Genomic DNA, 13,255 nt, shown 5'->3' on the forward strand with positions numbered 1-13,255 from the left:
GAGATAATATAAAAATATAAAAATCGGATTGCTCAAGAGTAAATTTGACTAAGAGAAACCAGAAAAGTGAAATTGATAACAAAATCTTCAACAAAAAATTTAAGGTATTAGGTATATGGGCCATCTCAATTACATTTTACTAAAAATCTATTATTTCATCCAATATTTAACTTTAACTCAATCTTAACACAATAACATCTTTTAATCATGTGTTCGATTCTACATGTTTGTAATTATGTGACATAGTCAGATAAGGTCAAATGGAGGAACAACATGTTCAAAGAGGTTGGTTGGTGATGGTCGCACGAACGGAGGTTTATGTTTCTTGCTCTCACGATAAGATAGAAAGAAAATTAGAAGAAAAAAATGAATATGAAAAGGGAATTTGAACATGAGAAAAGACAAGAAGGAACAATAAATATTGTGTGTTTTGTCCGTGAGAGTAAAGAGAAAGATGAGAGTTGATGGTAATTTTATGGGGTTGTTGAAGGAGTTGGAGATTTTTAGATAGTTATTTTATCAAAAAATTAGACTAAATTAAAAAACGACACATGATTTTAAATGTCTAATAAACATGTATTTTTTCAACTCAGCATAACAAATTTGCAATTTTTCATTGTCACTTGCCATAGAAGGTCAAAAGGGAAGGAATTTGAAATAATAGAGGTAGAATGAAAAAAATTGGATGAAAGAGAACGACGTCTAAAAACTAAATTTTATGATAAAAATTAAACAAATGACATCCCAAAAAAAACAAAATAGTTCGTCATAATATTGTTACTACCATGGGATTCTACATGTAAGTTGATCATCACGTTAGATTAAGAGAAACCACATAAGTAAGATTGACACCACATCTTTAGCATAAACCTTAAGACATTGTGTATATGGGTCATATCACTTATACATTGTTCAATATCTACTTTTGCATCCAATGTGAAACTTTAAGTCACACTTAACACATTAACATCTTCCCCTCAAGTATGAGACTCTCCGCATCCGTGACTTATAATCAAGAAGAACTCGATCTTCCCCAACAAAGTCGAACCAAAGTAGGCTACAACTGTTGGACTTTCTAGGGGAGCCAACATTGGTGTGCATCGGCTCATTGGATAGTGAGCAGTCATTTGGAAAATTGCTCTTCTCCCAACAAAAAACGCTCACTCCCATACAAACTGACCAAAATACCTCCGATGTGGGTTAACTCACGATCGGTAAGCTGAAATATAACCTACATGAGCTAACATACGTTGGAGTTATAACCCACATGAGTTAATTCACGCTGAGTTATAACCTGCGTGAGTTAACTCACGCTGACTTAAGTCATGTGCCGAGTGTGACTTATGTCACGCTAGGTTATACACCTGCTTGAGTTAACTCACGTGGGAGGGTATTTTTGTTAGTTTGTATGGGAATGAACATTTTTTGTTGGGAGAAGAGCAATTTTCAATCATTTGAGTGAGGATGATAGCACATTTTCACCTAATATTTTAACGCATTAAAGTACGTGAGTCTTCTCACTCATATGTTGCTCAATCTTCACTCTTCTATATTATGTTGGACTGTAACTAACACTTGACACATCACAACAATTTCTCCCTTAAGTATGACTAAATTCTAGCCAGTGCTTGGCACAGGTGTCCATACTGGTTATATATAAGTAAAAACAATTAAAGTTGGGAGTGCATTGCCAACTGAAACTTCAAATTGAAGTAGAATGTTTTGTTTTTAAAACTAATATTTAAATCTTAAGCAATTGAATATATGCATTTAATCAATTAAATGTTATTGTCTCTCTGATCTATTAATGAAATGTTTGTTTTCATTCTTTACCTTAAAATAAGGGTAAAATAGACAAATAGAGTATTAGGGTTTGGAGAATTAGTAGGAAAAAAACTGCTATGTGGTAATCCAAAGAAAAAATAATAATGAAAAGGAACTGTTATGCAGTAATTGAAAGGAAAATAATAATGAAAATGAACTGCTATAATTAAAAAGGAATTGCAATGGCGTTAGTGACTTTAAAAAAAAATGAACTTTTCATGCGCTACCTGATTCAAATCCTTGCGGACTTTTTTTTCTTCAGAAAAATTAATTAGGTCCGCCAAAAAGAGTGGGGTTATGGTTATTAGGTTCAATTGCATGATGGTGAGAAATGATTTAGGGATTATGAGATTGAAAGAAATAGGACCCAAGATTTGTGTTGAATACATAACATTGAAACAATCATATGTCATCAAAAGCCCTGATGGTAAGAGTTGTGAATTAGACCAGGAGGAGAAAAAGTAGGGTTTAGGGATAAAATTTGAATTAGGTTGTAAAAATAAGGTAAATAGACAAATTAAGTATTAGGGTTAGGGAATATGGTTTAGAGACTTAGTAGAATTTATATATACTAGATTTTTGACCAGTGCTCCGCTCGGGTTTATTGTAAAGAAATTGACATACGAATAATAAAATGTAATATATAATTGGTAACGGTGAAAAAAATAACATGTGATAATCTATAGTAGACAAAATAAAACACTTCATAAAATGTATGAAATCTGAAAATATTATAAAAGAAAATTAGGTTAAGTTGCTGCAGACTTAACAAAATTAATAAATAAGGATTAGGGTAGAAAATATTTGCTTCAAAAAAAAAGGCAAGAGGATAGGAATAAAATTGGTGCGATGCATTTTTTTAGATGGAATTTGTTAGGTTAAATAATTACAAACCTAATTTGCAAACGAGCGGGAAAAAATTAGGTTAAGTTGCTGCAGACTTAACAAAATTAACTAGATTTTTGACCCGTGCTCCGCTCGGGTTTATTGTAAAGGGATTGACATGCGAATAATAAAATGCAATATATAATAGGCAACGGTGAAAAAATAACACATGATAATCCATAGTAGACAAAATAAAACACTTCATAAAATGTATGAAATCTAAAAATATTATAAAAGAAAAATCGGTAATCCTATCAATAATTCAGGTATATATAACCAAGTTTACATAGAAATTAGGGTTAGCCGGAAAAAAAGTATAAAGTAGAAGGCATCAAACGTGATCATTGATATGCTCATAGTTTCTAGAACAAACGTGCAACATCAAATAAGTGTAGAAAATATTTTCTTAAAAAAAAGGCAAGTGGATAGGAATGAAATTGGTGCGATGCATTTTTTTAGATGGAATTTGTTAGGTTAATTAATTGCAAACCTAATAAAGCAAATGAGCGGGAAAAAATTAGGTTAAATTGCTGTAGACGTAACAAAATTAATAAATAAGGATAAATAAGGATAGATGTGTTGTTTTGTTCAAAGGAATAAGACCGATTTAGGAGTGATTTGTTGCTTTTAGGGGTAATACAATAATATTAATCATTAGGGTTAGGTTAAAATTAGGGCAAAGTTAGCTTCCGGGTTAACTTTAATAAATAATAGATAGATGTGTTGTTTTGTTCAAAGGAATAGGAGCGATTTAGGAATGATTTGTTGCTTTTAGAGGTAATACAGTAATATTAAGAATTAGGGTTAGGTTAAAATTAGGGCAAAGTTAGCTTCCGGGTTAACTTTAATAAATAATACATGTGTTTTGTTCAAAGGAATATGAGCGATTTAGGAGTGATTTGTTGCTTTTAGGGGTAATACAGTAATATTAAGCAATAGGGTTAGGTTAAAATTAGGGCAAAAGTTAGCTTCCGGGTTAACTTTAATAAATAACTAGACTTTTCACCCGTGCTATCGCACGGGTCTCATATAGATGAAGATTATTTTTGAACAAATTATTTTTTTAAATTGCTAGTTGCGACTAACATGTATGACATATATATTATATTCGCAATAAGACAATCGAATATAATGACATGAAACAAAATAAATTTATCACAACCTTACACTAATATAAGATTTTATCTTACAAAAGTAGTCTAAGTTATAAGTTTTTGCTGGATGGGGTAATAGGAACATGATCACTACTTGATATTTTTTAGACAACTTGATCACAACTTAATCATATTAATGTCCTCCACATGTTTGATTGTTTCCTCTGTGATCCAATTCAGTTCACTCTCTATACATCCAATAGCTTATTTTGTTGTTTCAAAAAAAAAAAAAAACCAATAGCTTGTCGCAAAAGTGTGTCTAGGAAGCTTATTAATGCATTGTTCAATATCAGTGATTTATGATTTTTAAGATTGAATTAGTAATGTGACATAAACACACTTCAGTGGAATAGAATTGTATTTTACTCTTTATTCTCTTTCAATTTTACTAAAAGTGTGCCAATTGATTAGGAACATACCTAATATGCAAAACCTGTAGTTTTTGAAAACTTGGAAATAAATTGATACTTCACTTGCTGTTAAAAAATAAATAATTTGATACATCAGACAACAATAGAACCCTTATAAGAGTGTGAAAGCCACTGATCCAAGATGACATCACTTCACTATAAAAAATCACGTGGGAGTGCTCTTGGCTTAAAACAATATGACTTTTTTAGGAGAATTGATGGTTGTTCTTTATATAGTTAGTAAAATTAATGTATTAGAATATTTCAGCATAACTATAACTATAGTTTACATAGTATTCAACACCAATAAGTTGGTCACGGATTTACACCATTACAATGTGGGAAAAAGAGTGTTATAACACCAAAGCCACTAAAAAATTCATCAAGACACATTATTTGCCTCAATTGAAAGAAACTTGATCACTTATACTCAGCAAACTATACAGAGGCAACTTCTGCCACAGAGAAGCATGAGTTGCACAGTTATAAGGCACCTCTCACAAAATACAACAGTCTAAATGAATTCGGCAAGCTGAAAAACAGTGATATGGATAGTCTGCTAGCTACGTCTCTCTTGATTGATACATTAACTCCCCACTGAAGATACAATACAGCAACTAAACTCCTGAAACAGTATGCATATATCAACACTGCAAAAACTACAACACACTACTCAGACAGAGCAACTCCAACTCGAAGACAGGCTAAATCAAAGGTAAAATGACCAAACTATCATGACTTGACTTCCCATTTTTTGTATAAGAAAACATGTCAAAAACAATAAGATTAAAGAAAACATGTAGAGCATCTCATCAAATATAGCTTTAGTTGACCACATTATGCCAGGTTTTGGTTGTGATATGTCAGGGTAAAAACAACATACTCTATTATCATATATTTTTTCTCTATCGAGACATGAAAAACTCAGGGCATGTGAAAAAGTAAAATACATCAAAACAACTTCCAAAATTCCTACAGGAACCAAAAAACATGATAATAAGCCTCCAAATTATTCATCAATGTATATCTAAAGACTAAAGAAAGCAAAATATAATCAAGCATCATTCTCATATTATGACAATGACTTCAACATAAAGAGATGCAAAACTGGAGTAGCAAAGCTAAAAAAAATACATAATTGTGCCATAACATTTGAAACCAAATTGAAGAAAACAAAACCGACCTTAACAATTCTGCAAACCTGCTAATGGGCAACCACAAAACTCCAAGAAGAAAAATCACCAAGGCCACAAAACCAGTTGCTTGTCCCACTTAATATCAAGAGTAGAGTTTTATATTCTTAGGTTACCTCTAGAAGACAGTAGTGAAGTTTACAATCTTTCATGTCACAATAAAGCCTCCTTAATCAAAGGTTTATCCCAACAAACCGGGTGAAATGGAAATTGTGTAGGAGTTTATTCAATGGATAGAAACATAACAACATAAGACCAACTAAAGCTTCATTCCAATGAGATAGAAAAAATAAATAAAAAATTAACATAATTACATAAACAATAAAACTTATATACAACTGCATTATGTAGAATAACTTCCTTTTTTATAACTATGCACGAAATCTTATGATAAGATCCACCGCAGGTATTAACACAAAAACTAATCCAATTGAATTTAGTAATAATTGATAGCAATCATACCAAATATCAAATCCGTTGAATCATCATAGTGTTTTAGGAGCTTGGAGCACTAAACATATGTACAATTAAATAAGAGTAATTTCAATGGAAAGAACTTCAGTACATGGTTCCCTACAGTACTCACCTACCGGTTGTTGTAGCACTGCCACAATGTTCCCATCTCCCAAATACATATCCGTTGCAAAGAATCTAAAAAAATCACTACATAATTAGTGTCCAATTCTTTACAACTAATTCAATAACTAAGAAGCATCTTAAAAAAAATCAAGAAATAAGAAGAAAATTAATGAAACTAAATATGACTTAGTCATGGACATAGCAAATTAACATCAAATTAATGTCATATCATAGTAAATTCACATTAGATTTTTTATCAGTACAAAATCTGTGAAGGAAGAGACTTCTAGTCTAAGTGGTGTAGTCGCATAAATAGAGAACAAAAGAGAGATAATTTAGAACGAAAGAAAAAATGAAAACAGCCAAACTTGTTGTGGGATAAAGAAAATCAAAGGATCCCCAATTTAAAGAGTTGGAATTGAAAAATTGAAGAAACATTATGCTAAAAGAAATCCATGTAAAATCAATAGCAGTGGCCAAACCTACCTTCTCTACTGAGACGGAAAGGAATTTCAGTTCCACCATTAATCTCAATAAAAACAACCAGCTGCGATACAATGAAAAATAACGTCAACCAAAAATTAAAAAAGATGTGATTTCAGATCTACCAAAAAAACATATACACCGCATTTCATTAAAGGGAAAAAAGAGGGAAATCATAAGCCAATTGGGTTGGCTATGGTGAGGGCAACATATCGTGTAGAGAGAGAGATAGAGAAAGAACTGACCGTGGCGGTAGCAACTGAGGTTATGAGTTTGCTGTGATGATCTGAAGCCATAGACGGTGGCGATGGAGTTGACAGCAAGGGTGGTGCCGGAACCGAGAGCATTGGCGAAGGGAAGTGATGAGAGGAGAAAGACAACAATGAAAATGGAAAAGACACAGATGTGGCAAAGGAGCGATTTAGCTTTGCATGAGAATAGGTAGGAAACGATTTTGATATATGTTTATCTGTTTACGAAAATTAGGAGCGATTTGTTATTTCTTTATTTTTTATAGATAAATAGATTAACGATTTAGTTAGGGTAAAACAGTAATTGTAGCCATTAGGGTTTTGGAAAAATTAGGGCTTCAAAATTGGCTTGGGACAACTTTTATATATAGAATAGATAATAGATGTGTTGTTTTATTCAAAGGAATAGGAGCGATTTAGGAGTGATTTGTTGCTTTTAGGGGTAATACAGTAATATTAAGCATTAGGATTAGGTTAAAATTAGGGCAAAAGTTAGCTTCTGGGTTAACTTTAATAAATAATAGATAGATGTGTTGTTTTGTTCAAAGGAATAGGACCGATTTAGGAGTGATTTGTTGCTTTTAGGAGTAATACAATAATAAGCATTAGAGTTAGGTTAAAATTAGGGCAAAGTTAGCTTCTGGGTTGACTTTAATAAATAACTAGATCGCCGACCCGTGCATCGCACGGGTCATATCAAAATTAATTAAGTGCAATATGATATACCATAGTAAAAGATTGTTCTAAACTAAGTCAGATGATGTACATTGATCCTACTTGGGTTGAATGGTGGTGTTGACTTGGTATCTTAGAGTATACTCCTCCTCAAAGGTCTCATGTTTGATACTCTCCGATGATAATTTGGGTAAGCTAGTTTAGTTTTTTCATAAACATTGATCCATATGAATATTAATATAATGAGTCATTCTTTTACGAAATCATACATAAACATAAGGTTTTATACATTACGAAAGAATACTCTAAAGACAACATTTGACGATATATTATAAGTTGTGTTTCGGCATCTTTGGTACCTTTTAAATTGTTATAACTTGCTTTTTTTTTTAAAAAAAGGAAAAAACTTCACCATAACATTCTCAAGTATATATGTTGATCTTTCTTCTACCACTGCTCGTATTTTAGGAACCAACTGCTTTCTAACAGTTGCATCATTCCTATAAGAGCATTTGATAAAGGTTAAGGCATACTCAGTAGCTTGACTGAAAGCCATATGGCAGTATGCGTGCAAACATAGTGGCATTTCTAAGTTTTTGCAATTAATATCAAAGCACACAAAGTAGTACTTAAGCACAATCAATATACTATAAGAAAAATGCTAAATATCCAGACAAAAAGTCTCACGATATTATCACGACAGTGTATTGTAATCATGTGGGCCAGCTCTTATGTTTTCCATCACCGCATGTATTTCTATAGAGCAGTGCTATATCTCTAGAAAAATAACATCAAGAATTCTTCAAGAATAAAGAGTAGCCAATCACAATGCACTATTTGCCACAATTCAAGGAGGTGTGGCTGAAAAATAGGAAGTGGACAAATAAATCATCCAATTAAAATTTGCCAACTGTGTCTTGAAAAATTCTTGAAGCTATTTTTCTTGAGAAGTAGCATTTTTCATTCTTATAAATAACTAAATCCAACGGTTGCAAAGCCTCGTGAAGCATTCTAGATAAAAACCTTCGCTGTTAATAGCATTGCTGTTTAATTGGTGTCCACCTGCTAGATGACGCCGACATTTATTAGTTAAGCATGCAAAATTTCTTCATATAAATCATACTTAATCTTCTCGAAATCCTTTAATAGGCATGGAAGTTTTTTTTTTAAGTGTTAGTTCCTAAGCTACATTGTTAGTACGTAAGTCTTTGCAATCAAGTTTCCTGCATGCCAATTATTACTCCTACAACATGCTGTACTACAGATGAAGGCATGCATATTGATAGACGACTAATGAGAATTCCAAAATGACTGCAAAACTTAATAAAACGCAATGTTAAATAAAAAGGATTCAAGAACAAACACTTCAAGATGATCATCTCATCACTTAAACTGAAATTACCTACAATTGCAGTATATGGGAAGTCCATTTTTTTCATCCAGTTATACACTTATTTGTATTTATATAACATGTGCTGATAAAATAATACAATGAAAAAGACGATCCAAACCAAACCACCATTTACTTTTCTTTTTCTTTTAGTTTTTTGCCAAAATAAATTTCATAAAGAAACAAAAGAATGAAAAAAAAATTGTTGATTTGATATTGCAGAGAGAGATCTAATCAAAACTAATCTACAAAAAACGAAAAAGAAGAAGTAGTGGCATAATGGACTTTGTTATAGAAGGAGTAGTGACATTTGTAATCACTTATAAGCTGTTTTCTTCATCATGCTGAGAAGTCCTTGTAGAGAGTTCCCAAAGACTTTGTTGATGGCCATGTCCACTGTGGCATTGGTTAACCATATCCATGAATCATATCCTTGCACAACACATGAGATCAATTCTATGTTCACTGGATTGGCCCTTTCAATCGACTAATACTTGCTCCTTCGTTGTTTGGTGTTGTTTTCCCTCTACATGTGGTCAGACAGAAGAGAGCATGAAGAGAAATATATGTTAGATATATGATGGTTCTTATTCAAGCTATTACCAAACACATGCTAGTATGATACTGCATTAATAACCATTATAATCCTTTTTTCCGAAATAATTTATTGTCCATTCCCGATGTAAAATAATAGAAAGAAACAGATTGTGATATAAATCCAAATAGATCAAAGAGGAGTTAAGTGGGAGAGAATGTAAGCAATGGAAAGAAACAGAACCACGTGTTTGCAATGATAGGAGTGCCTTCCCTGTCATTGCAAAAAAATCCAAGTCCATTTTCTCCAAATCATGAATTGTTTATCCAAAAGTTGTTTCAACTATAGTATATAGTCATCAGTACTTAACTGTAGCAATAAAAAGGTTGTTAGTGCCATAATATATATAGTAAAAGCCATGTTTATTATGCCATTGTTAGCTACAGACACAAACATAAAGTTAATTTGATTCACTAATGACAATGGTTTTCAAAGCGCAAGTAGTACTTAACATCTATTAAGTTAGTTTTTCCCTTTGTAAAAAAACATCTATATCATTAGTTTTTCCTGAATGATAAAATGCCTTAGAGAGTTCAACATAGTAGAAGGTAAGAGAAGAATTACCAAATTAAATTGAATTGAATTGAGAAAGAATAAATAGAATAGAAAATTAAGAAAGAAGAAATCGAATACCTGGTGGGTGGAAATGGAGGTGATGATGGTTTAGAAATTGGAGTTGTTGGGTTTAAGGGTGAGGTGAAAGAGTTTAGGTGTGGTGAAGAGCATATGCAACGCTGATATATGATATGTTGCGCTGCCTACTTAGCACGGTTGAGCAATTCTTGGAAATAGATGTGGAATTAATTGTTTTTCATTTACTATGCAACTCATTAGGCTAGAAAATAGGGCAGATTGCAACTGAATTTGACTTAGGCTAGTAAGTAGGGTAGATTTCCAAAGCTTCACATATCAGGTAGGGAAAGTTTGAAAAAGGGCTAATGTATCACGTTTTACCACACAAATTGGTTATTGTATCTAAATTAATAACTTATGCTTCCAAACAAAACAAAAATTGAAATTCAAATTGGCATTTATTTGGGAGGGAAATATATTAGGGTAAATTTGAAAAAGGGCTAATGTATCACGTTTTACCACACAAATTGGTTATTGTATCTAAATTAATAACTTATGCTTCCAAACAAAACAAAAATTGAAATTCAAATTGGCATTTATTTGGGAGGGAAATATATTAGGGTAAACCACTTAAGTATTTAATGCAGCACAAATAGAGGGAAATTTTTAGGTTTAGTGATTGCTTAACGTAATAAGCTTTAAGAATAAGAGATAAGAGATAGATAGATAGATAGATAGATAAGATTATATATTATAAATTATTCTTTATCATGAAGTGAATTCGGCAACAAAAAAAAATTGTGAGATTGGGCCTCTAGTTTAAAGTGAGAATGGATCCAAATCCAAAAATCATTATAAATTGAAGGAAGTTATACCCCACACCCCTACACTTATACCTTTACTCCAACATTTGACACAAACTACCCAATTTACCCTTTATATAAAACAAAACAAAATTAACCTTTCACTTTTCACCCCCACACACCCTTCGCTTGCAGTTCAATGGGTTCAAACTTTTTTCTGGAAAAATCAATCTTCTCTTCCAACAAACAGTAAGTTCTATGTTCTATTCATCGTTTCTGTAATCGTGTTCTATTTTAACAAACGTTTCCTTCACTGAATCGTGTTCTTGAAATGACAATTCCGGTAAACAATGAATCAATGATTGGGGTTTGCTAGGTTTTTCAAGGTTTTCTGGGTTAGTGGTTAGGAATCCTCTTCAACCTTCCTTCAAACAACTCATGACTACTGATTTCAAAGCTGCTTTTGCTGCTGTTGAATTCATCAACAAGGTACTCATGCTTTTATTTTTTCATATATAACTCACAAATTAGGGTTTGAAGTTTAGTGTTATGATATTTTTTTCTAGTAGACGAAGTGATAAAAAAATGACACACAACTGTTTAGTCTACAAACCCGTGTTAACTTCGAATGTCGATCTCTGTTGTTTTGGGTACGTGTTTGTGTCGATCTTTCATAGCTAGGTTATTGATGAATAGTCAGATTGAGCTATTGTTTTTTGAACAGACCATGATAGGATGATCCAATATGTTAAATCTAAGGAGAGGTTCAACCTAACTATATCTGCGTTGTCGGTTAAGATTTCTCAACTGCTTGATTCATTGGATAAAGAGTTAGGGTAGAAAGTGGCCTACATACAAGTGTGCCTTTAAAGCACAATAATGGATTGATCTACCTATTAACATTACAATCAACTCATGTTTCTCCTTTACATTTTGCTAGATCCCTTATATACTAATTTCTTTCCAAACTGCAAAATTTAATTTATTATAATTCAATATACCAGAAAAATTGCATGTTCAGACTACAACATTCCATGCTTTCATTTTGCGTGCGACATAAGTTTTGCATGATGTACAAGTTAGTTTCATTGTTGGATCAATAAATCTCACTATTGGATAAAATGAGATATGAGAAGACTTATTGAACCAATTGTGAAAAATAAACTTGTGCACATTAGACAAAACTAATAATGTGACTTTAGTATTATGAATTTATTTTTGTTTTGATCTACAAAATATGACAAACATTATTAGGGCCTGTAATTGGTATAACATAACTATTTTCTGTGACATTAAACCTTTGACTCATTTTGAATACAAACTCATCTTCAAACATTCTAGCACTTAAGATTATTTGTATAGGCTTATTTTGCAACTCAGTTTCTCCTAACTGTCTCCATATGCGGTGTATGGAATAGATTTAGCAACAAAATTTGTGCCAATAATATCAACATAATGTTTAACTCTTCTCTTATAATGCTCACGAAAAAATTCAGATGATTTATTTTAACATGTTTAATTTTACAATTGATACTGATTTGAAGGTTGATGAAGTGAGAAAAGAAGTGAATTTATGGGCTGAAAGGAGACAAAAGGGCTTATTAAAGATCTTCTTCCACACGGCTAAGTTGACAGCTTAACCAGCCTCATCTTTACTAATGCACTATACTTCAAAGGAGTTTGGAAACTACTGTTTGATACTTCAAAAACAAAGGACTATGATTTTGACCTTCTCGATGGCAAGTCAGTAAAGGTTCCCTTTATGACCAGCAAGAATAATCTGTTTATCAGTTCTTTTGATCGTTTTAAAGTCCTTGGTCTTCCTTATAAACAAGGCAATGATAGGCGTGCATTCTTTATTTACTTTTTTCTTCCTGATGCAAAAGTTGGGTTGCCAGCTTTGATTGATAAGGTAGCTTCTGATTCTGAGTTTTTGGATCACAATCTTCCTCGTGAAAAAGTGAAAGTAGGCAAGTTCAGGATTCCAAGATTCAATATTTCTTTTGAGATTGAAACTTCTGAGTTGCTAGAGAAATTAGGATTGGATTCAATATTTCGATGGGAAAGTTGACAAAAATGGTGGACGCTCCTATAAGTTAAGAACTTTATGTTTCCAGCATATTTCAGAAGTCTTTCATTGAATTAAACGAAGAAGGTACGAAAGCTGCAGCGACAGCCCGTGGCAGTGTAGGCGGCTGTGCTCCATATCGTCCCCCTCCGATCCCTCCAATCGACTTTGTAGCTGACCACCCTTTTTTATTTCTGATCACAGAAGATTTTAGTGGAACCATACTCTTTGTTGGAAAGGTTGTCAATCCTCTTGATGGGTGATTATTGCATTCCATAGTATTTTAAATATGTTTTCTAAACAACCCATTTTTATATTTTAATATATAAATGGGGTACGTCCTATTTCATATTCGTATACTATCTGAAATAT

General features: G+C 32.4%; 1 pseudogene; it reads left to right on the top strand.

Moving 5' to 3' along the window:
• The first annotated feature begins 12,311 nt into the window (after positions 1-12,311).
• Positions 12,312-13,242, top strand: LOC146906755 (serpin-ZXA pseudogene; annotated as a pseudogene).
• Positions 13,243-13,255: the final 13 nt, after the last annotated feature.

The sequence above is a fragment of the Medicago sativa genome, chromosome 7 (genome assembly GCF_051527215.1).
Source record: "Medicago sativa cultivar Bolivia chromosome 7, Bolivia_mono, whole genome shotgun sequence".
NCBI lineage: Eukaryota > Viridiplantae > Streptophyta > Magnoliopsida > Fabales > Fabaceae > Medicago > Medicago sativa.